A 25,980-nucleotide genomic window follows, 5' to 3' on the forward strand; every position below is an offset into this window, starting at 1 on the left:
TGCACCTCTGGGGCTGGACACAAAGCTGACAAGGCCAGTGCAGGTCTCCTGCCTGGGACCAGGTTCTACATTCCTTTTGGTCAGGAGCCAAAGATGTGCTCACTTTGAACTGTTCTCATTCAGAGGTTGCAGTGACTCACGGCGGGGACCATTCCTAGGGAGCTACGGGTTCCCAAGGGTGGAAAAGAAGGAAAATTCTTGAGTTCTGGCAGGTGCATTCCAGGCACCTGGCTGGCCTTGCAAAGTCAATGATCTACTTGACCATCGAGACCAGACGGAGGTTACAGCGGCTGTTGGAGGGAACACACGTGGCAGAGAAAGAGCAGCCGGAGACGACCTGTCACCTCGCACAGAGAGCAGCAGGAGTGCGTGCGTGTGAGACCGCAGGTGGGGTTACCTCTGCACCCGCAGCCGCAGGCCTGGGACACTGCACGCCACTCTCCACTTGCTCAACAGCAACTTTCTCTCACTCATCCTCGGCTTGAGGCCACTCGGGCCAGCGAGCAGGGGGCAGACTGCCTGCGCCAGCCGGGCGAGTCTTGGCTGGGCTCCTGGGAATCCAAGAACTGGAAGACAGACCGGAGGGAAGAGCAGAGGCTTAGATGATACAAGTTACCAGGACACGAGTCTGGGATTCACGACGTGTGAGCACTGAGCCCTTCACAGGAGCCCTCCCCAAGGGGCCAGACTGGGGCTCCTGACCGCTCATGACCCTGATGCAGTCCTGGGTACCCGGGGCTTGTCACCTCTCACATGAGGGCATCGCCCGACAGAGGAGCCCCAGGCAGCCCCACAGGCTCCGGGGGGAGATGGAGAGGGACAGAGAGCAAGGAGGGGCAGGACAGGATGTGGGGGCTGGGAGCTCTGTGGTAAGACAGTCTGAGCAGAAGTGGGTCCTGCTGAGAAGGAAACGGAGGACACGGCCCTGCCATGCCTGCAGGTGACCAACTAGGTGGGACGGTCCCAGGGCAAACTGATTTGGACAGTTCACAAAAAAGGTGGTCCTTTATTTCCAAAAGAGCATTAAAGAACTGGAATACAACCTGGATATGTCGGGAGACTGACCTGTGGGTGGGCCCAGGAGCAACATTGTTAAAAAAAAAAAAAAAAAAAAAATCCACGTGAAATCGCTATGTAAGTGACAAATCACCGGAAGATAGAAGGATTAGATATGACATGGTCATAGTTTTAGTTGAACAATTGGTACTGAATCAGCCACTTTGGAAATTGTGTTAATGATCACATAAACAATTAAATATCGACATTATGTTTCAGGGCTCTCAGGTGTGTGAAGTGAAATGTGAAGACCTGAGAAGACAGGTGACATAGCCACGGTGAACAACCAAGAAGTGTCATGCCAGGACCTGAGGGCAGGTCTGAGCCAGAACCCAAGACCTTGCTCTTCTCCCAATGGGAGAGCACCGTGGATTTCCACCTGGCCCTGAGTGAGCATGGAGGGGCCCCGCTATCCCTTCCCCGCCCCCCGGCATGGTGACAGCAACCCCCACATCAGAGCCTCCTGCTCCCCTGTCCTGCCCACCTGGGAGGATTAGCCACTGGTGCCCAGAGTCAGCGCTGGCTGCGAGGATCCAGGGCTCGCAGGGGAGGCTCCATGTGGCCAAGCCACAGCCACGACCCCACTGCTGGTCCAGCGGCAGCCGCAGACAGTCGCTCACCAGGGTGCTTGGCTGCAGCTGTGTGTCTGCAGCTTGCACCTGTGACACGCAGGGGCTCAAGTCTCCACTCCAAGGCCCTTGGGGACAGGCCTCCTGCGTGGGGGCTGAAAGCAGAAGAGGCTTCAGTGGGAGCAATCCTAGTGCTCTCTTTGCTACGTCCTCCCAGAACACCCATCTCTCATGTCCCTGCGGATCAGTGAGACCACCCAGTGACCGTGGCAACGTAGAAAGACATGGAGTATATGAAGGAGATGTCACCTGTCAGGTGTGTGCCTGGGGAAGCAGAGATCCCAGGTGCCCGGGCTGGCAGAGAAACGGTCAGGGGCTGGGCAGACGGCAAAGCTCCCAGACCCACCTCCCCTCTGTGCGGAAAACTCTGCCCAAGCACCTGACGGGAACCAACCCTGTCTCCAGGGTCGGCCTGCAGGGACATCGCTCAGCCCAGGCAGAGGACTGAGCACAGCGCGGCCACCTGGGATGCCAGTGAGACTGACCAGCTTTATCACGGGAGGACTCACCCGCTCCATCCAGAACAGAGCCGACCTCATGCTCGGCAGACAGGGAGGTGGCGCTTCTGATTGGCTCTTGGCATTCAGACAGGTCAGCACCACCAGGAGGGAAATCCTGCTCCGTCAGTGCCTGTGACAGTCCTCCAGTCCCTGCGTCCTCTTGCAGCTCCCTGGGCACACTGGGGAGAGGAAGAACCAAAGAGGAAGGCAGGAGGGATGAGACCTCGCACTCATCCACGTCCAGTCCCCCTTGGTCTGACGAGGAGAGCGTGGTGTCCAAGGGCTGAGGCTCCACTAAAGCCACGTGACCTGTTCCTGACAACCCCGCAACGAGAACCCAGGCCTCTGGCCCTTTCCACACTGTTTGGAAGGAGGAGAGAAAGGGTCCAATGGAGAAATCAATAAGCCACTGGAGGCTGTGGGGCACCCTGGCTGGGACAGGGATCAGGATTCAGAACCAGTAAAAGTATTTTCCTAGAGAGGGTCGGCAAAGAAAGGAAGAAGGAGAGATTCCACATGGAATTGCACGGAGAGAGCAGGGACTCTTGCCTGGACCTGCAGAGGTAGAAACGGGAATGAAATGCAGAGAGAGCAGATGCCTCAGCACCCCATGGTCTACGAGGATTGATGTCCTGCCCTGCGCAACTATTTCTGCACTGACGTCACTTGAGGGCGCCTTCAGTGTTCTTCAGCTAATGTCAGCTCAAAGGAGTCCACAGTGCCTGGACACGGAGTCCCTGGATACTGCACCCCCGTCACCCAGCCCTGCACCTCTGGGGCTGGACACAAAGCTGACAAGGCCAGTGCAGGTCTCCTGCCTGGGACCAGGTTCTACATTCCTTTTGGTCAGGAGCCACAGATGTGCTCACTTTGAACTGTTCTCATTCAGAGGTTGCAGTGAGTCACGGCGGGGACCATTCCTAGGGAGCTACGGGTTCCCAAGGGTGGAAAAGAAGGAAAATCCTTGAGTTCTGGCAGGTGCATTCCAGGCACCGGGCTGGCCTTGCAAAGTCAATGATCAACTTGACCATCGAGACCAGACGGAGGTTACAGCGGCTGTTGGAGGGAACACACGTGGCAGAGAAAGAGCAGCCGGAGACGACCTGTCACCTCGCACAGAGAGCAGCAGGAGTGCGTGCGTGTGAGACCGCAGGTGGGGTTACCTCTGCACCCGCAGCCGCAGGCCTGGGACACTGCACGCCACTCTCCACTTGCTCAACAGCAACTTTCTCTCACTCATCCTCGGCTTGAGGCCACTCGGGCCAGCGAGCAGGGGGCAGACTGCCTGCGCCAGCCGGGCGAGTCTTGGCTGGGCTCCTGGGAATCCAAGAACTGGAAGACAGACCGGAGGGAAGAGCAGAGGCTTAGATGATACAAGTTACCGGGACACGAGTCTGGGATTCACGACGTGTGAGCACTGAGCCCTTCACAGGAGCCCTCCCCAAGGGGCCAGACTGGGGCTCCTGACCGCTCATGACCCTGATGGAGTCCTGGGTACCTGGGGCTTGTCACCTCTCACATGAGGGCATCGCCCGACAGAGGAGCCCCAGGCAGCCCCACAGGCTCCGGGGGGAGATGGAGAGGGACAGAGAGCAAGGAGGGGCAGGACAGGATGTGGGGGCTGGGAGCTCTGTGGTAAGACAGTCTGAGCAGAAGTGGGTCCTTCTGAGAAGGAAACGGAGGACACGGCCCTGCCATGCCTGCAGGTGACCAACTAGGTGGGACGGTCCCAGGGCAAACTGATTTGGACAGTTCACAAAAAAGGTGGTCCTTTATTTCCAAAAGAGCATTAAAGAACTGGAATACAACCTGGATATGTCGGGAGACTGACCTGTGGGTGGGCCCGGGAGCAACATTGTTAAAAAAAAAAAAAAAAATCCACGTGAAATCGCTATGTAAGTGACAAATCACCGGAAGATAGAAGGATTAGATATGACATGGTCATAGTTTTAGTTGAACAATTGGTACTGAATCAGCCACTTTGGAAATTGTGTTAATGATCACATAAACAATTAAATATCGACATTATGTTTCAGGGCTCTCAGGTGTGTGAAGTGAAATGTGAAGACCTGAGAAGACAGGTGACATAGCCACGGTGAACAACCAAGAAGTGTCATGCCAGGACCTGAGGGCAGGTCTGAGCCAGAACCCAAGACCTTGCTCTTCTCCCAATGGGAGAGCACCGTGGATTTCCACCTGGCCCTGAGTGAGCATGGAGGGGCCCCGCTATCCCTTCCCCGCCCCCCGGCATGGTGACAGCAACCCCCACATCAGAGCCTCCTGCTCCCCTGTCCTGCCCACCTGGGAGGATTAGCCACTGGTGCCCAGAGTCAGCGCTGGCTGCGAGGATCCAGGGCTCGCAGGGGAGGCTCCATGTGGCCAAGCCACAGCCACGACCCCACTGCTGGTCCAGCGGCAGCCGCAGACAGTCGCTCACCAGGGTGCTTGGCTGCAGCTGTGTGTCTGCAGCTTGCACCTGTGACACGCAGGGGCTCAAGTCTCCACTCCAAGGCCCTTGGGGACAGGCCTCCTGCGTGGGGGCTGAAAGCAGAAGAGGCTTCAGTGGGAGCAATCCTAGTGCTCTCTTTGCTACGTCCTCCCAGAACACCCATCTCTCATGTCCCTGCGGGTCAGTGAGACCACCCAGTGACCGTGGCAACGCAGAAAGACATGGAGTATATGAAGGAGATGTCACCTGTCAGGTGTGTGCCTGGGGAAGCAGAGATCCCAGGTGCCCGGGCTGGCAGAGAAACGGTCAGGGGCTGGGCAGACGGCAAAGCTCCCAGACCCACCTCCCCTCTGTGCAGAAAACTCTGCCCAAGCACCTGACGGGAACCAACCCTGTCTCCAGGGTCGGCCTGCAGGGACATCGCTCAGCCCAGGCAGAGGACTGAGCACAGCGCGGCCACCTGGGACGCCAGTGAGACTGACCAGCTTTATCACGGGAGGACTCACCCGCTCCATCCAGAACAGAGCCGACCTCATGCTCGGCAGACAGGGAGGTGGCGCTTCTGATTGGCTCTTGGCATTCAGACAGGTCAGCACCACCAGGAGGGAAATCCTGCTCCGTCAGTGCCTGTGACAGTCCTTCAGTCCCTGCGTCCTCTTGCAGCTCCCTGGGCACACTGGGGAGAGGAAGAACCAAAGAGGAAGGCAGGAGGGATGAGACCTCGCACTCATCCACGTCCAGTCCCCCGTGGTCTGACGAGGAGAGCGTGGTGCCCAAGGGCTGAGGCTCCACTAAAGCCACGTGACCTGTTCCTGACAACCCCGCAACGAGGACCCAGGCCTCTGGCCCTTTCCACACTGTTTGGAAGGAGGAGAGAAAGGGTCCAATGGAGAAATCAATAAGCCACTGGAGGCTGTGGGGCACCCTGGCTGGGACAGGGATCAGGATTCAGAACCAGTAAAAGTATTTTCCTAGAGAGGGTCGGCAAAGAAAGGAAGAAGGAGAGATTCCACATGGAATTGCACGGAGAGAGCAGGGACTCTTGCCTGGACCTGCAGAGGTAGAAACGGGAATGAAATGCAGAGAGAGCAGATGCCTCAGCACCCCATGGTCTACGAGGATTGATGTCCTGCCCTGCGCAACTATTTCTGCACTGACGTCACTTGAGGGCGCCTTCAGTGTTCTTCAGCTAATGTCAGCTCAAAGGAGTCCACAGTGCCTGGACACGGAGTCCCTGGATACTGCACCCCCGTCACCCAGCCCTGCACCTCTGGGGCTGGACACAAAGCTGACAAGGCCAGTGCAGGTCTCCTGCCTGGGACCAGGTTCTACATTCCTTTTGGTCAGGAGCCACAGATGTGCTCACTTTGAACTGTTCTCATTCAGAGGTTGCAGTGAGTCACGGCGGGGACCATTCCTAGGGAGCTACGGGTTCCCAAGGGTGGAAAAGAAGGAAAATCCTTGAGTTCTGGCAGGTGCATTCCAGGCACCGGGCTGGCCTTGCAAAGTCAATGATCAACTTGACCATCGAGACCAGACGGAGGTTACAGCGGCTGTTGGAGGGAACACACGTGGCAGAGAAAGAGCAGCCGGAGACGACCTGTCACCTCGCACAGAGAGCAGCAGGAGTGCGTGCGTGTGAGACCGCAGGTGGGGTTACCTCTGCACCCGCAGCCGCAGGCCTGGGACACTGCACGCCACTCTCCACTTGCTCAACAGCAACTTTCTCTCACTCATCCTCGGCTTGAGGCCACTCGGGCCAGCGAGCAGGGGGCAGACTGCCTGCGCCAGCCGGGCGAGTCTTGGCTGGGCTCCTGGGAATCCAAGAACTGGAAGACAGACCGGAGGGAAGAGCAGAGGCTTAGATGATACAAGTTACCGGGACACGAGTCTGGGATTCACGACGTGTGAGCACTGAGCCCTTCACAGGAGCCCTCCCCAAGGGGCCAGACTGGGGCTCCTGACCGCTCATGACCCTGATGGAGTCCTGGGTACCTGGGGCTTGTCACCTCTCACATGAGGGCATCGCCCGACAGAGGAGCCCCAGGCAGCCCCACAGGCTCCGGGGGGAGATGGAGAGGGACAGAGAGCAAGGAGGGGCAGGACAGGATGTGGGGGCTGGGAGCTCTGTGGTAAGACAGTCTGAGCAGAAGTGGGTCCTTCTGAGAAGGAAACGGAGGACACGGCCCTGCCATGCCTGCAGGTGACCAACTAGGTGGGACGGTCCCAGGGCAAACTGATTTGGACAGTTCACAAAAAAGGTGGTCCTTTATTTCCAAAAGAGCATTAAAGAACTGGAATACAACCTGGATATGTCGGGAGACTGACCTGTGGGTGGGCCCGGGAGCAACATTGTTAAAAAAAAAAAAAAAATCCACGTGAAATCGCTATGTAAGTGACAAATCACCGGAAGATAGAAGGATTAGATATGACATGGTCATAGTTTTAGTTGAACAATTGGTACTGAATCAGCCACTTTGGAAATTGTGTTAATGATCACATAAACAATTAAATATCGACATTATGTTTCAGGGCTCTCAGGTGTGTGAAGTGAAATGTGAAGACCTGAGAAGACAGGTGACATAGCCACGGTGAACAACCAAGAAGTGTCATGCCAGGACCTGAGGGCAGGTCTGAGCCAGAACCCAAGACCTTGCTCTTCTCCCAATGGGAGAGCACCGTGGATTTCCACCTGGCCCTGAGTGAGCATGGAGGGGCCCCGCTATCCCTTCCCCGCCCCCCGGCATGGTGACAGCAACCCCCACATCAGAGCCTCCTGCTCCCCTGTCCTGCCCACCTGGGAGGATTAGCCACTGGTGCCCAGAGTCAGCGCTGGCTGCGAGGATCCAGGGCTCGCAGGGGAGGCTCCATGTGGCCAAGCCACAGCCACGACCCCACTGCTGGTCCAGCGGCAGCCGCAGACAGTCGCTCACCAGGGTGCTTGGCTGCAGCTGTGTGTCTGCAGCTTGCACCTGTGACACGCAGGGGCTCAAGTCTCCACTCCAAGGCCCTTGGGGACAGGCCTCCTGCGTGGGGGCTGAAAGCAGAAGAGGCTTCAGTGGGAGCAATCCTAGTGCTCTCTTTGCTACGTCCTCCCAGAACACCCATCTCTCATGTCCCTGCGGGTCAGTGAGACCACCCAGTGACCGTGGCAACGCAGAAAGACATGGAGTATATGAAGGAGATGTCACCTGTCAGGTGTGTGCCTGGGGAAGCAGAGATCCCAGGTGCCCGGGCTGGCAGAGAAACGGTCAGGGGCTGGGCAGACGGCAAAGCTCCCAGACCCACCTCCCCTCTGTGCAGAAAACTCTGCCCAAGCACCTGACGGGAACCAACCCTGTCTCCAGGGTCGGCCTGCAGGGACATCGCTCAGCCCAGGCAGAGGACTGAGCACAGCGCGGCCACCTGGGACGCCAGTGAGACTGACCAGCTTTATCACGGGAGGACTCACCCGCTCCATCCAGAACAGAGCCGACCTCATGCTCGGCAGACAGGGAGGTGGCGCTTCTGATTGGCTCTTGGCATTCAGACAGGTCAGCACCACCAGGAGGGAAATCCTGCTCCGTCAGTGCCTGTGACAGTCCTTCAGTCCCTGCGTCCTCTTGCAGCTCCCTGGGCACACTGGGGAGAGGAAGAACCAAAGAGGAAGGCAGGAGGGATGAGACCTCGCACTCATCCACGTCCAGTCCCCCGTGGTCTGACGAGGAGAGCGTGGTGCCCAAGGGCTGAGGCTCCACTAAAGCCACGTGACCTGTTCCTGACAACCCCGCAACGAGAACCCAGGCCTCTGGCCCTTTCCACACTGTTTGGAAGGAGGAGAGAAAGGGTCCAATGGAGAAATCAATAAGCCACTGGAGGCTGTGGGGCACCCTGGCTGGGACAGGGATCAGGATTCAGAACCAGTAAAAGTATTTTCCTAGAGAGGGTCGGCAAAGAAAGGAAGAAGGAGAGATTCCACATGGAATTGCACGGAGAGAGCAGGGACTCTTGCCTGGACCTGCAGAGGTAGAAACGGGAATGAAATGCAGAGAGAGCAGATGCCTCAGCACCCCATGGTCTACGAGGATTGATGTCCTGCCCTGCGCAACTATTTCTGCACTGACGTCACTTGAGGGCGCCTTCAGTGTTCTTCAGCTAATGTCAGCTCAAAGGAGTCCACAGTGCCTGGACACGGAGTCCCTGGATACTGCACCCCCGTCACCCAGCCCTGCACCTCTGGGGCTGGACACAAAGCTGACAAGGCCAGTGCAGGTCTCCTGCCTGGGACCAGGTTCTACATTCCTTTTGGTCAGGAGCCACAGATGTGCTCACTTTGAACTGTTCTCATTCAGAGGTTGCAGTGAGTCACGGCGGGGACCATTCCTAGGGAGCTACGGGTTCCCAAGGGTGGAAAAGAAGGAAAATTCTTGAGTTCTGGCAGGTGCATTCCAGGCACCGGGCTGGCCTTGCAAAGTCAATGATCAACTTGACCATCGAGACCAGACGGAGGTTACAGCGGCTGTTGGAGGGAACACACGTGGCAGAGAAAGAGCAGCCGGAGACGACCTGTCACCTCGCACAGAGAGCAGCAGGAGTGCGTGCGTGTGAGACCGCAGGTGGGGTTACCTCTGCACCCGCAGCCGCAGGCCTGGGACACTGCACGCCACTCTCCACTTGCTCAACAGCAACTTTCTCTCACTCATCCTCGGCTTGAGGCCACTCGGGCCAGCGAGCAGGGGGCAGACTGCCTGCGCCAGCCGGGCGAGTCTTGGCTGGGCTCCTGGGAATCCAAGAACTGGAAGACAGACCGGAGGGAAGAGCAGAGGCTTAGATGATACAAGTTACCAGGACACGAGTCTGGGATTCACGACGTGTGAGCACTGAGCCCTTCACAGGAGCCCTCCCCAAGGGGCCAGACTGGGGCTCCTGACCGCTCATGACCCTGATGGAGTCCTGGGTACCTGGGGCTTGTCACCTCTCACATGAGGGCATCGCCCGACAGAGGAGCCCCAGGCAGCCCCACAGGCTCCGGGGGGAGATGGAGAGGGACAGAGAGCAAGGAGGGGCAGGACAGGATGTGGGGGCTGGGAGCTCTGTGGTAAGACAGTCTGAGCAGAAGTGGGTCCTTCTGAGAAGGAAACGGAGGACACGGCCCTGCCATGCCTGCAGGTGACCAACTAGGTGGGACGGTCCCAGGGCAAACTGATTTGGACAGTTCACAAAAAAGGTGGTCCTTTATTTCCAAAAGAGCATTAAAGAACTGGAATACAACCTGGATATGTCGGGAGACTGACCTGTGGGTGGGCCCGGGAGCAACATTGTTAAAAAAAAAAAAAAAAGTCCACGTGAAATCGATATGTAAGTGACAAATCACCGGAAGATAGAAGGATTAGATATGACATGGTCATAGTTTTAGTTGAACAATTGGTACTGAATCAGCCACTTTGGAAATTGTGTTAATGATCACATAAACAATTAAATATCGACATTATGTTTCAGGGCTCTCAGGTGTGTGAAGTGAAATGTGAAGACCTGAGAAGACAGGTGACATAGCCACGGTGAACAACCAAGAAGTGTCATGCCAGGACCTGAGGGCAGGTCTGAGCCAGAACCCAAGACCTTGCTCTTCTCCCAATGGGAGAGCACCGTGGATTTCCACCTGGCCCTGAGTGAGCATGGAGGGGCCCCGCTATCCCTTCCCCGCCCCCCGGCATGGTGACAGCAACCCCCACATCAGAGCCTCCTGCTCCCCTGTCCTGCCCACCTGGGAGGATTAGCCACTGGTGCCCAGAGTCAGCGCTGGCTGCGAGGATCCAGGGCTCGCAGGGGAGGCTCCATGTGGCCAAGCCACAGCCACGACCCCACTGCTGGTCCAGCGGCAGCCGCAGACAGTCGCTCACCAGGGTGCTTGGCTGCAGCTGTGTGTCTGCAGCTTGCACCTGTGACACGCAGGGGCTCAAGTCTCCACTCCAAGGCCCTTGGGGACAGGCCTCCTGCGTGGGGGCTGAAAGCAGAAGAGGCTTCAGTGGGAGCAATCCTAGTGCTCTCTTTGCTACGTCCTCCCAGAACACCCATCTCTCATGTCCCTGCGGGTCAGTGAGACCACCCAGTGACCGTGGCAACGTAGAAAGACATGGAGTATATGAAGGAGATGTCACCTGTCAGGTGTGTGCCTGGGGAAGCAGAGATCCCAGGTGCCCGGGCTGGCAGAGAAACGGTCAGGGGCTGGGCAGACGGCAAAGCTCCCAGACCCACCTCCCCTCTGTGCGGAAAACTCTGCCCAAGCACCTGACGGGAACCAACCCTGTCTCCAGGGTCGGCCTGCAGGGACATCGCTCAGCCCAGGCAGAGGACTGAGCACAGCGAGGCCACCTGGGACGCCAGTGAGACTGACCAGCTTTATCACGGGAGGACTCACCCGCTCCATCCAGAACAGAGCCGACCTCATGCTCGGCAGACAGGGAGGTGGCGCTTCTGATTGGCTCTTGGCATTCAGACAGGTCAGCACCACCAGGAGGGAAATCCTGCTCCGTCAGTGCCTGTGACAGTCCTTCAGTCCCTGCGTCCTCTTGCAGCTCCCTGGGCACACTGGGGAGAGGAAGAACCAAAGAGGAAGGCAGGAGGGATGAGACCTCGCACTCATCCACGTCCAGTCCCCCTTGGTCTGACGAGGAGAGCGTGGTGCCCAAGGGCTGAGGCTCCACTAAAGCCACGTGACCTGTTCCTGACAACCCCGCAACGAGAACCCAGGCCTCTGGCCCTTTCCACACTGTTTGGAAGGAGGAGAGAAAGGGTCCAATGGAGAAATCAATAAGCCACTGGAGGCTGTGGGGCACCCTGGCTGGGACAGGGATCAGGATTCAGAACCAGTAAAAGTATTTTCCTAGAGAGGGTCGGCAAAGAAAGGAAGAAGGAGAGATTCCACATGGAATTGCACGGAGAGAGCAGGGACTCTTGCCTGGACCTGCAGAGGTAGAAACGGGAATGAAATGCAGAGAGAGCAGATGCCTCAGCACCCCATGGTCTACGAGGATTGATGTCCTGCCCTGCGCAACTATTTCTGCACTGACGTCACTTGAGGGCGCCTTCAGTGTTCTTCAGCTAATGTCAGCTCAAAGGAGTCCACAGTGCCTGGACACGGAGTCCCTGGATACTGCACCCCCGTCACCCAGCCCTGCACCTCTGGGGCTGGACACAAATCTCACAAGGCCAGTGCAGGTCTCCTGCCTGGGACCAGGTTCTACATTCCTTTTGGTCAGGAGCCAAAGATGTGCTCACTTTGAACTGTTCTCATTCAGAGGTTGCAGTGACTCACAGCGGGGACCATTCCTAGGGAGCTACGGGTTCCCAAGGGTGGAAAAGAAGGAAAATTCTTGAGTTCTGGCAGGTGCATTCCAGGCACCTGGCTGGCCTTGCAAAGTCAATGATCAACTTGACCATCGAGACCAGACGGAGGTTACAGCGGCTGTTGGAGGGAACACACGTGGCAGAGAAAGAGCAGCCGGAGACGACCTGTCACCTCGCACAGAGAGCAGCAGGAGTGCGTGCGTGTGAGACCGCAGGTGGGGTTACCTCTGCACCCGCAGCCGCAGGCCTGGGACACTGCACGCCACTCTCCACTTGCTCAACAGCAACTTTCTCTCACTCATCCTCGGCTTGAGGCCACTCGGGCCAGCGAGCAGGGGGCAGACTGCCTGCGCCAGCCGGGCGAGTCTTGGCTGGGCTCCTGGGAATCCAAGAACTGGAAGACAGACCGGAGGGAAGAGCAGAGGCTTAGATGATACAAGTTACCAGGACACGAGTCTGGGATTCACGACGTGTGAGCACTGAGCCCTTCACAGGAGCCCTCCCCAAGGGGCCAGACTGGGGCTCCTGACCGCTCATGACCCTGATGCAGTCCTGGGTACCTGGGGCTTGTCACCTCTCACATGAGGGCATCGCCCGACAGAGGAGCCCCAGGCAGCCCCACAGGCTCCGGGGGGAGATGGAGAGGGACAGAGAGCAAGGAGGGGCAGGACAGGATGTGGGGGCTGGGAGCTCTGTGGTAAGACAGTCTGAGCAGAAGTGGGTCCTGCTGAGAAGGAAACGGAGGACACGGCCCTGCCATGCCTGCAGGTGACCAACTAGGTGGGACGGTCCCAGGGCAAACTGATTTGGACAGTTCACAAAAAAGGTGGTCCTTTATTTCCAAAAGAGCATTAAAGAACTGGAATACAACCTGGATATGTCGGGAGACTGACCTGTGGGTGGGCCCAGGAGCAACATTGTTAAAAAAAAAAAAAAAAAAAAAAAAATCCACGTGAAATCGCTATGTAAGTGACAAATCACCGGAAGATAGAAGGATTAGATATGACATGGTCATAGTTTTAGTTGAACAATTGGTACTGAATCAGCCACTTTGGAAATTGTGTTAATGATCACATAAACAATTAAATATTGACATTATGTTTCAGGGCTCTCAGGTGTGTGAAGTGAAATGTGAAGACCTGAGAAGACAGGTGACATAGCCACGGTGAACAACCAAGAAGTGTCATGCCAGGACCTGAGGGCAGGTCTGAGCCAGAACCCAAGACCTTGCTCTTCTCCCAATGGGAGAGCACCGTGGATTTCCACCTGGCCCTGAGTGAGCATGGAGGGGCCCCGCTATCCCTTCCCCGCCCCCCGGCATGGTGACAGCAACCCCCACATCAGAGCCTCCTGCTCCCCTGTCCTGCCCACCTGGGAGGATTAGCCACTGGTGCCCAGAGTCAGCGCTGGCTGCGAGGATCCAGGGCTCGCAGGGGAGGCTCCATGTGGCCAAGCCACAGCCACGACCCCACTGCTGGTCCAGCGGCAGCCGCAGACAGTCGCTCACCAGGGTGCTTGGCTGCAGCTGTGTGTCTGCAGCTTGCACCTGTGACACGCAGGGGCTCAAGTCTCCACTCCAAGGCCCTTGGGGACAGGCCTCCTGCGTGGGGGCTGAAAGCAGAAGAGGCTTCAGTGGGAGCAATCCCAGTGCTCTCTTTGCTACGTCCTCCCAGAACACCCATCTCTCATGTCCCTGCGGGTCAGTGAGACCACCCAGTGACCGTGGCAACGCAGAAAGACATGGAGTATATGAAGGAGATGTCACCTGTCAGGTGTGTGCCTGGGGAAGCAGAGATCCCAGGTGCCCGGGCTGGCAGAGAAACGGTCAGGGGCTGGGCAGACGGCAAAGCTCCCAGACCCACCTCCCCTCTGTGCGGAAAACTCTGCCCAAGCACCTGACGGGAACCAACCCTGTCTCCAGGGTCGGCCTGCAGGGACATCGCTCAGCCCAGGCAGAGGACTGAGCACAGCGCGGCCACCTGGGACGCCAGTGAGACTGACCAGCTTTATCACGGGAGGACTCACCCGCTCCATCCAGAACAGAGCCGACCTCATGCTCGGCAGACAGGGAGGTGGCGCTTCTGATTGGCTCTTGGCATTCAGACAGGTCAGCACCACCAGGAGGGAAATCCTGCTCCGTTAGTTCCTGTGACAGTCCTTCAGTCCCTGCGTCCTCCTGCAGCTCACTGGGCACAGTGGTGAGACTAAGAACCAAAGGTGAAGGCAGAAGGGATAAGACACCTGAGCACCCTGTGGGGCCTGATGGGTAGCAGAAGGTGGCAGTCTAATGACGTGTGGCCTCCCTTTGCAAAGGAGGCAGGATACCTCCCCCTCTGTCTTGGGCACAGCTCGGCTGATTTGAGCATCGGGGTGACAGACAGACAGAGACAGAGAGAGACAGATAGAGAGACAGAGACCACACGGCAGTGCAAAGTGCACTGACAAGATGCGGATCTAAGGAGGAAGAGACCCCAGACCCCCTGTCAGGTGCAGGCAGGACACACAGCACACAGGGACCCGTAACCCTGGCTCAACCCTGGGGACAGATGATGGTCAATTTCACACACAGCAGTGCAGGGAACATGGGGCCTGAGGTGCTATACACTCTCTGAGATCTTGTGTGTTCTAGGACTCGTGTTTGAAACTTGTGCCATGGGAGACTATTTCCGAGGACATTCCTGTCAATGACCCAAGGCCACAGTGTAGACAGCAGACATGCACGCCCTGCCAGTCACAGCCTCACGCAGGAGAACCCGGGATCTATCCAAGGGCAAGAAGCCCCTGAGACCGGTCAGTTCCCTTGGTCAGACTCACGCTACTAGTGCCATGAAGGAGACGGACCACGGGGGAGGTGACGCCCTTGCTGCAGGGCCCTGCCAGCTCCAGGCACTGAATGTGTCAGTACAACCAGTGGGCTGGGTTTGCCTCGAGTGTGAAATCTCGGTGACTTTGGCCTCACGTTCTGTCCTTAGACACCACCCTGCCCTGCCATGTCCTACCCTTGCTTCTAGCCCCTGATAATTCATTGTCACCTGGAGGCCAGTGATTCTAGATCTTCTTTGTCTTCCTCATCTGCATAGTTCTCTGCAAACAAATTGAGAAATGTCCAGACATTAAATAGTGCCATTCCCACCATGACACACGCTGGGCCCATCTGGGCCTGGAGACAGATGACCCGTGTGACCTCAGACACCCTTAGAGAGCTGTGCCCATCTCGTCTGCGGACGTTGAGGCAGTGGGGAGGGACCACGTGCTGATCCGTCCTGTAAAACACCCCCAGCATGGCAGGTGATTGTCATGGTGAGGTCTGAACTTACTGGGAAAAGTTAAAACATATTTTGGTCTCAAGGTCACAGGACACTTGCACGGTTTCTTCTGGATTTCTCTAGCTTTGTGCCCCGTCTCTCCTGATATCAAGGACAACTGCAGATGTGGCCATGACAGGTTTAATTCCTCTGGTATTCCGACACAGGCTTGGCAAGGATCAGTTGAATTAGAGGGGACAGAGAGATTGCGCCTGGAATCCAGGAACTACAGTAACATTTACACGGACACAGGCAAGACCACCAACCTACTGGGACAGTCACTGGTGCTTTTGTAACAATTATCAGAACCTGCAGGACAAATCACAAGTCCCAACATGAAAGAATGGGCTCGTGCAGACCCCTGCCGTGCACAGGCATCAGCGGTGGCTGAGAGTCGGTTACAGTTCCTTCAATTCCCCCACTTTGCTTAGCTCTGGTGTGCCCACTGTGACCTTGTCGTGGTGTCCCCTGGGTAAGTGTTTGGCCCGGGATTCGGGAGTTGCCTGGCTGCCTGACACACCTGATGTCTGTGCCTAACGCTCAGGCGGCCACCCTCATCCAAATCAGTGTGTTTCCGGGGCCTGCTGGCATCTCTCTACCTGGCGACAGGTGAGGGCCACAGAGAACATGGAGGCTCCCTGGGAGGACACTTGGACTCATCTACTTTATACCGGACACACTCACTAGCTGTACCTGGGCAGGCGCAGACGTCTCCCGCATCAGGCAGCAGGGCAGCACTGTTGGAAGGGCGGCGGGACTCAGAGAGGTCCTGGCCACTGCGGACAGTGACATGCTGCTCCCGCAGTGAGGTCTGCTGGGTGGGATTGACCTCCTCCTCCTCCCCGCTGAGCCTGGGGGTGCACAAGAGAGAATGTTAAGCTCAGAGAGATCAGGCACCACGGCTTCCCCGGCTGGTCCTGATCAGGAGACACAGGCAGAGGTCCCAGAGGCAGCAAGGCCACCCCTGAAACAGGAAGAGGAAAACAGCCCTCCTGTATCCAGCACACTGGAGCTGCCCTGCTCATCAAACAGGATGGCACCAGTGCAGGCAGGCTGGTCAGTGTCAGCCAGGTCATGGTGACTGGCAGAAGTCAGGTGGTCTTCACCCAACTGGCCCTGAAGGACTCCATTCGCCTTCTCCTTCTCCTGCTCCTCTCTGCTCAGCCTGGTGGCATAAAGAATAGAACCGAACCAAGAGGGACTGGACACCAGATCCAAGGCGGTGCTGATGAGAGCCATGAAGGACCAGCCACAGAGTGCAAGGGGCTGTCATTTAGAAAAGAAAGAAAACTATGCTCTTATGAGAAAGGAAGAATGTGGGTGCCTCGAGGGCAGGCGTGAGAGAGGAGCAAGTGCTCTGTGCACTGGCCACGTAAGGAGCTTCTGAGGAAGGGGACACAACTGTCCCCTTCGTACAGTGTTGGCAGACAGCACACACAGAGAACCACGAAGTGGCTCAGTCTCCTGCGTGGACCGTGCTGACTGTTCCCGCAGTGGCACAGTGAGCACAGGCTCCTGAGAGTGTAGGTCCAGGAGCTCTTGTGTCTTCTAGGACCCCATCTAGCAATGCAGTGACATGGTGGAAATATTTCAGTCTGCTCATATCCCCTGCTATGGGGTCACTTCCAACAAGCGAAGGCCAACCACGCAGAAAGCAGATGGGCATCTCGTACTGAGTTCAGCCATGGGAGGGAGAACAGGTAGATTCCATGATTGTAGAAATCCCTAAGACTGACTTGTTCTAGTTACTGGGAAGTGCCTTGAAGACAGTGAACAACCTTGTTAATGGAAGGAATTTTTCAATGGTTCTGTGAATGTCATCAAAGAACAAACAGTTTTCATGCACCTTTGCTGTGAAATCTGTGGCTACTTTCACATCTTGGCCAGTGCAACTGGGCCTCCCCTATTTTACCCACCCTCCTCCAGACCCTGCTTGCTCATTGCTACCTGGGGGCTGGTGGTTCTTCTTCCTTCTCCTCCTCCTGCTCTTCGTGGTTTTCTGCATAGAATTTCAGAAATGTCCAGTCAGACATTGAGTAGCTCCACACCATCCCTACGAACACCGGCACAGATCTCTACATGTGGACCATTTCTATGGTAAGAAAATCTAAGGCATAATTGACTAATTGCTGGAGTATGAGTCTGCAGAACTTTGAGAAATAAAAAAATAGGCCGTTGCAGTCATAGAAGTGCCCAAACCGTCAGAAGTGTACTCCCACTGAGCATCACACTGGAAGGTCTAATTTTTTCAATAAGATGAGGAAAGGAAATAAAAGCTAATGTCTATATAAAAAATCCCAAAGAATTAGCAATGAGGGCACCAACAAAATGCTTCTGGAATGAATAAGCCATTGGTAGCAAGGTTGCAGGATACAGAGCTAATATATGCAATCAATTGATTAATTAAATATCAGCAATGAAGAGCTGGAATTTGAAATTAATACACAATGCCATTTAAGGTAGCTCAAAAAAGACATTCTTAAGTATGAAGCTAATTAAATATGCATAAGGTCCACTGTGGAGTGGGGAACCTTGGGCCTTGGGGCCACATGTGTCCTTCTGGATCCCTGAGTGTGGCCTTTTGACTGAGTGCAATTTTACAGAACAAATCCCTGGGCTTGGTCACCTAGATTTGGGACCTTGGACACAACACACAAAAGCAAAACTCATGAAAAAAGAATTGATAAATTCAAGGCCATGATGCATCAGGAGGAAGGACAGAGTGGGGACATTGGGACCCCCACCCTGAGCATTCTGTCCTCTGCTCCCACCGGCCAGCCCTGTTCCTGTCATGGCCATAAATGTGACGTGCAAACCAGGACAGCCGGGTAAAGAGCCACATTGTGAGTGGAGTGTCTTGTGAGCCGGCACCTGGGAGCACCTCAGAGTCCCAAGGGCCCGTGGCCACTCACCTGGGCTGAGCGTGTGGACGAGGTGCTCTGCCAGCCTGCGCCCCTCCGCCAGGTGTTCACGGAGGCCCTGGCCCTGGCAGCTGTCAAGATTGTCCTGCAGGAGGAGGGCCTGCAGGTGCTGCTGGAGGAGAAACGAGCCGTCTCTCCCCTCTCTCAACACCTGCCTCAATAGGGTCAGCTCTCGGGCCTGCTGTTCAATGACCCTATTGGCTTCCCTATGGTGGGAGAAAAAGCAAATATGAAAAGGCACAGTTGACAATAGATTATATGGACCGTGGCAGACATTTCTGGAAAGATGTCCCCAGGAAGCCTTCCAAGTGCAATTCTAGCACGTATTAGGTGACCTGCTTGTGGCAAAGAGAGAGAAGAATGTGCAGGGAAAGCCTCCCATGCGTCACAGACTGCCCCTGTGAGATCCTTGATGCTCCCTTCCTGTTTCTCCTGTAAGAGGAGCCAGGTGTCTTCCCGAATCGGCTTCACAACGGTGTCCCTCCGTCCCTCACTGTGGCCAAGGCGTTTTCCGTGTGAAGACACACCCAGCACGTTTTGCAGCGACTGGACATGCAGCCACAGGAAGCAATGTGGCAGGTCCAGCTGGGGCCAGTCGAAAGCATGAAAGACACAGGATGACCAGGCCAAGGGGACAACATTCTTTGGGTAACAGACTCAGAAGCCACATTCAGTCAGGGTGAGTGTGATTCAGAGTAAATGGGACGGTGACTGCACAACACGGTAAAGTTTTACTTGTATGACTGTGAGGGGTCCAAGTGCAGTGTTGTCACAGGGATATATCGCTCAGTGTGGAGTCGGGCTTTTAGTGTTTCCATCACCTGAATGCGCAGTGTGACTACACTCAGTGCTGCTGAGTTGTCACTGTACTTGGTTAACTTTATGTTACGTGACTTTCACCTTAACAATTTCTTGTTTGAAAGGAGAAAACATGGCTCTGAGTCACGGCTGTGGGCCAGAATACATCCTTAGTTTTGTTTTCATCTTGTTTTATTAATATCTGTGAAAAACGTGCCAGCCTCATCCATTCCTGCCATTCTCTTGGCCCAGGTGGGCTCTTAGATGTCCCAGCTGAGCTGCCCACGTCAGAGACTCACATGTCCCCTGCCTGCCCCGCACACAGCACCCTTACCTGAGCTCGTCCTCCAGGGTCGGTGTCTCTGCCCGCTCCTCCTCCCAGAAGTCCAGCCTCACCCCCAGCACGGACTCCAGGACGTCCCTGAACTCGCCACACTCTGAGAAAGACACACACACCGGCTCAGTGGGAAGCTGTGGCCACTGCCCACAGGGGAGGTAGCAGGGTCCCTTCCAGGGACCAAAATATCCCCAGTCCCAGGTCCTATGTGGGGATTTCTACACCTTTAATTCTCACCCTCCCATCTCCATGGCCTTGAGAATCCCTATTGCAAGATGAGGAAGGAGAAGCTGAAAGGCACATAAGGTACTTGGCATAAATCGAATTGGGATTTAGGAGAGTCAGAGTTCGTATCCCCGAAGGTCTGACTCTGATCAGGGTCCACGTGACCAAGGTGCAGCCTGTGACGCAAATCACTGCATGGGGCGTGATGCAGTGATGCCTGCACAGCTAGGAAGGCCCCCAGGACCCCAGGACTGGTCGGGCCCTCGTGCTGGGAATGCAAAGAGCGCACCAGTCTCTCACAGGTAGATATTGCGTCTGGATGCACCTGTGGAAAACATCAGGCATTAGACCACGAGGACCCGAGAGAAAATTCCCACACGCTAGTGAGGCTCGGGTCACACTGGAAGTGAGAGAACTGGGAGCTCACAGTGGCTCCTCTTCTCAGGCTCTGCTGTAAAAGCGACACAGGAATTAATGAATGTATCATTGCAACTCCAATTAATAGGTGCTACAATAGCACCGTGTAAACAGAGGAGGAAACTGAGGCACAGCGTAGACAAACAACTTGCATTGGCACCTGGAGACATTCCCAGGGTCCCTGCTCTACACACGGTCTTCAGCCTTCTTCCATCTTCTTCCTCTTCACAGTATTTCATATGCTTATGTTATTAGATGGAAAGGTGTTAATAAAACACAGTTTGTCCTTTCCCAGAACTCATCTCTTCACTTCCATAACAGGCTTCAATTTTTATTCTTCTCTTTAATTCCTTTTGATTAAAAATAATCCTCTGATTTATTGGAAAATAATTTGTAGGAAAACGATGCAAGTTCAGCCTCAGAGCTGCGAGATTCCTTCCAATCCTGCTGTGCACGTGCCCTTGTCCCAGGACCCCTCAGTCGCTCGGGCTTCTCTTCCTGAGCAGGACAAGGGCTGGCAGTGGCCAGGCGCACTGGGGTGGGGGTGGGGTCCATCCCACACACTGGTTTGCTTGTCATAGGGGCTGCTGCTGTCCTCCTCGTCCCTTGTTCACACGCGGGCCAATGTCTCCTAGCTCAGACTGTCACGGTCCACCTGCACCTGCTGGCCGTCCTGTGTCCCTGAATGTTCCCCAGCTCAGGGGACACACAGGGGTGGGAAAGCTTCTCTCCCACCAGAGTCAGCCCCCTGGACAGGGTCACTAAGGAATGTCACAACTGTCGTTAGGAGCACACTCCTCTGGAAGCTCCTCTGAAGCAGGGGCTGTGTCCATCCCAACCTTCCCCAGGGGGCAGCTCAGTGCTTTCCTGTTGGGCCTCAACACAAGCCTGAATTGAATGGAAGCTCATCAGTCCCAGAAATTACAACCACAGTGACGTTATGTGACTGCAGGATTTGGTACAGTGCACAGGCTCCTGAGACAAACCGGTGTAGCCTGTGCCCAAATCACAGGCACTTCCTTGGCAGCTGCAGGAATAAATGACATTTTACCTCATGCCCCACCCTACTCCTCACCTGGAATCGTGGCCAAACTCTGTGTGCCTCAGTTTGTCCATCCTCAGAAAAATAGGGTTAAAATACCCCCTTTTCCCTTCCTGGGAATATAATCAGGATGGAATTTATTTTGATAAAGGGAAGAGAAGCACCAAGTCTAGAGACTTTATTTTCTCAGAGAGAACACACACAACCGTTCCTCACTGAGCATGTGAACCTATAGAACTTACTATATTTCCGCAGCTGGTTGGCCAGGGAGAAAGCGGTTGATTCTGATGTATATAGTTTCTCCCTGAGGTCCAGAATCTTCTCCTTTGCATCCACCAGCTGGGAGCGCAGTTCCCGGCTGTCCATCTCTGCCCTCTGCCTGGACCGGGGGCAGAGGGACCCTGCCATGCTGGCCAGTGTGGCAGGAGAGGCACAGCCAGGGACTGGGGGGAGAAACCCAAACACATGGTGGGTGAGGAACAAATGAAATCCAATAGGTTTCATCGGGACTGAGGGAGGACCAGCACTGGACTTCTTCACTTACTGTCAGAAAAATGTGATCCACCAACAGCACTTGAGACTTAATCAGGCTCACAACGCCGGAGCTCAGCGCTGAAGTCACCTCCAGCAGCTCACAGTCCAATGAAACTGAGCCAGTGGAGCTCAGTGAGCCAGGTAACGGTCTTCGGTCGTCATAACAGAATTCTGTGCGGGTGCATGGAATGTTAGGAGCCCTGCCCCCCAGGTGCCTGGGCCATGCGGATGCATAAGTCAGGTGGTCTGGCCTAAAGGGGACACCACTCATGGGGACACCTCCCGATTGGCCATGCTCCATAGTGGTGTAGACATGTACTTATGCCATAGACCCCTTCATTTCTCAGTAAATCTAAGCATGTTCCCTCTTGTCCATTTCTGTGTCTGTATGGAAATATCTAGGCAGAAACAGTTTCCCGACGAGTTTTGTTTTTCATGGTTGTGAAGTAGTCATCCCACCATTTCTTCACCATGAAAACACATCTTAGGATTTTTCCTAAATTAAATAATGTCAAACTTTTGCAATGTAAAAATGTAGATCTCTCATGACTTTCTTCTCTGTATCTTCTCCCGTCCCTCCAAATCCATTAGAAAGTATAGAACAAAATGCAGTTTGTAACACTAAGTGAACAAATACTTAGTTTTTCCATGTGGTTTCTGTCCTGTCTTGAGTGTCCCTGCTGCATCCCAGGGTTACGTTGGCTTCAGTCCTCTCCCAGGGGGCTGTCTCTGCTTGTACCTGTGTCACGTGTGACCTCCCACCACCTACGTCCTCCCCTCTGTGCGGGCTGCTTCGGGTTGTTCCTTCCGGTCACTGAACATTAAACTTCATACTTGCTGCTAATGGATTTCTTTCTACTCCCTCGTGTTCCCTTTCCCAGCCGTCACAGTGATCAAACTAGTCCATGTGCAGGTCCTTGAATACACGACGTGACCATCTCTATTGAAAAGACTTGTCAACCTCATGGCAGGTTTTACATTTCTGGTCATTTCATTCACATGCTGCACAGGACAGGGATCCAGAGCACCTTTACGAAACCTTGTTCCGTAGATCTGTGTGTTGACCTGAAACCGCTGAGCTGTGGTTGTGTTCCACTAACCAAACATGGGAAGGTCAAGGTCATGACTCTGGGGTGATGAGGCTCCATGGTGCCCATGTGCAATGTGGTTTAGGGACACAACAGGTGAGGCTGAGCTGAGAGGGACAGGCAGACACGGGAGAGGGGCCCCCGAGCCATCTCCTCATGTTCTTGGCTTCCAGTCCCACCCCGGTGTGGTGAGTCTGACACCGGGGAGACGCCTTGTGGCCCAGGTCTCTGCAGTTCAGCTGCTGGACCTGCCTGAGTTGAGGGTGGAACTCGTGTCATCGTGGACCCCGAGCGTTCGTGTCAGAGTGAAGGAGGGAGGACTGCTCGGCCACGTTTGACAGTGTGTCCCTCCACCCTAAACCACCCCCACACTACGCTGTGGAATGACGTCAGTTATGAGACGTATGTTAAGCCCCAGTGGCCACTGGGTCCCCATTTTCACCAAACACGTTTTTTGAAAAGATAACATTTCTGTTTCTCCAAGCTCACTCACAGCTCCACAGCAGGCAGCCAGTTCACGTACTGTATTGTGGCCACTGTCCTAAGTTCCATCTCCTTCCTCCTGTGTCACCCCAAGGGGATCCATGTCATTCCTTGGCCATAGAGGCAGAGCCATTTTCCCAGCTGATTTGCTGCATTAAAGACCTTCTGATCTGGTGTACAGGGCCAGCATTTTGGGCAAGTGGAGAATGTTTTTGCTCCAGAAGTCACCAGGTGCTGCCAGATGCAGTCAGGTGTCTCCCACCACAGGACACTGGACCCAGCTCATCCATGTGTTCCCCAAAGCGTCACTTTCTGAGCAGGTTCTTGAACTTGGTAGAGACCCGTTGCCCGACCAGACATTGTCCAAGGATTTCCAGTCCGTCACTGCGCTGTTTCTCTTCTTGTTGCTACAATCTAGATATGATCTGTGACCTAAACACATGCAGAGGAGCCATGCTGAGGATGTGTGGCACGCGACTGTGACACAGGAAGCTGGGACACTCTCTGCAGGACGTTCTCCACATGGTGTGGACATGAGTCAGGAGGAGGTGCATAAAGCCCAGGGTTGTCACTGTTCCTCATCATCCTTTTCCTCATCGGCAGGGGAGCGAGTGGGGTGAGCTATTGATTCCCACCTACACAGACCCCTGGCTGAATTCAGAGCAGACGGCTCTCAGCTCCTTTCAGTGGGGACCGGAGGTCCTGTCCTCTGCTCCCCAGTGTGACGAGCACAGGACACTACCCACAGGGATCATGAACTGCTCTCACTGAGCTCAACTGACTTAGCTCAATGACCCTAGGTAAGCACAGATGTCAGATTTTACAGATGGGGACACGGTGGACAGAGAGTGAAACAAGGGTGTGGGATGTTTCTGTGTCTCTGAGCACAAGAGTCACGATGTTCCCCGAGCCCATGAATGCAGAAAGCCAGTCCAGCCCCAGTCCCTGAGTGTTCCCTGCGAACACGGAAACTGTTTTATTCCCTCCACATTCATTCTTTAATGTGAGATCCGAGAGCAAATTATGAGCTACTGAAATTCTAAAAATAGAGTCATCGTTTAATTAATTTTGATGTGACGGGAGGTTAGGAAAGTATGGAAACATCTGATTATCCGCAAGAACAGGGACCAGCGTACCCTTTCTGGCAGACATGGACTTATGGGTCCAACTAAACTTGCCTCATGGTGTCTCCAGGTGGCCATGACGGAGTCAGCAGTTCTCCCTGGAGACCTTGGCAGCGTTGACCTTGACATGACCTGGAGGGTAGATGCCTCGTGTCCTGGGAGGTCAGGACTGTTGTGTCCCACAGGCTCCACCCAGCTGTTAGAAACAAACAGAAGGGGGACCAGGACAGCCACTGAGGTCACCCCCACACCCCATGGGCCCTTCCCTCACTGTCACCACAGTTGCCACGATGCACGGCCTACCGGCCTGAGAGCTCCGCGGACACTGGGACACGGTGTCATCATCTCCGTGTTCACGGTTCCCACTCGGGCCCGGCACCAGGGGGCTCCCCGCAGTGGTTGTCAGCGACGGAATAAAAGTGGTTTCTGACTCCAGCATCCCGTCTACACTCCTTCCCCGAGTGTCCTGTGAGGGACACGATGCTTCCTGCCAGGGAGCTGCATGTCTCCTTCTGTAGAGAGACCCCTGCCCTACAGTATCCGAACTCAGGGACAGTCCCCTGTGGGGGTCTGGTGACACCGGGACTGCTCTCAGGAATTCCCTTCCTGTTCACTGCGTCATGGGGACGACGTGTCTGTGACCTCTCCTCCCGTTCCCTGGGCTGCCAGCAGATCTTTCTCAACTGAAAGGGACAGAGAATAGACAAGTGTCACTACTTCATGTGCAAGGGTCCCCTGTCCCCAGGTCACTGGCCTAGAGCAGCATGTCCACCCTTCTCCTGCTCAGCCCACCCTCACCTGGAGGACATCCACTGCCAGGACAGCCCTGAGGACGAGGCTGCTGGAGCTGGGCAGGGCCTCACGGTCACTTCCTCCTCCGCTTGGGGTTGGTGCTTCCCTCAGTGTGAACCAGCTCTGAGTCCAGACTGTGGGTGTCCTTGGCCAGGTGTCCAGGATACCTGTGCCCTGAGCTCCTCTCTCATCCCCACTGCTCCGCCCAGGTGGAGGAGGGTTTGGGTGATGACAGATGTCTCTCATTGACCCCTGATCTCTGAACCCAATTTGTCCTCATTCTCACCCCCTGTGTGTCCACCTGCTCCATCGTTCCCATGTCCTTGTTTTGGTCATTCTCATCCCCCAAACCTGCCAGCTCCCCTTCTTCCATCTGCTCCCTCCGTTCTGAGTTCTCAGGGTGTGGCCTCAGCCCAGGGTCCTGCAGGGGACAGTCACAGTAAGAACCAAGGTCAGGTCTCTGCTGTGGGTCCCAGGGCACCTTTATCACACAGCTCAGCCCCCAGAGACTCAGAGCAAACCCAGCAGGAAGGACCCTGGGAGAGGTGCAGTAGGAACCTTCACTTCCTGATGGAGAAACTGAGGCCCAGAAGGACTAAGAGATTGTCCCCTGCTCCCTCACCCCTTGGTGGCAGCAGGGCCACCTCACAAGCCTGGGCCTCAGCTTCCCTGTCCAAAGCACCGAGCTCTCCCACCAGGAACTCGCATCTCAGTTTCTGGGATTTGGGATCCAACATGGCTATTTCCACTGTTAAAACATCTCAGATGGCTCCGTCCTGGGACATATCTTTTATCACAATTCTATAGTTCTTAGTCCTGTGTTTTCTTCTTGAAGAAGAGGGTCTTGCTCTGTCATCCAGGCTGGAGTGCAGGGCCGTGAACACAGCTCACGGCAGCCCCAGACTCCTGGGCTCAAGGGATCCTCCTGCGTCAGCCTCCTGAGTAGCTATGACA

This window comes from Eulemur rufifrons, unplaced genomic scaffold (assembly GCF_041146395.1).
Source record: "Eulemur rufifrons isolate Redbay unplaced genomic scaffold, OSU_ERuf_1 scaffold_48, whole genome shotgun sequence".
In the NCBI taxonomy this organism is placed as follows: Eukaryota; Metazoa; Chordata; class Mammalia; order Primates; family Lemuridae; genus Eulemur; species Eulemur rufifrons.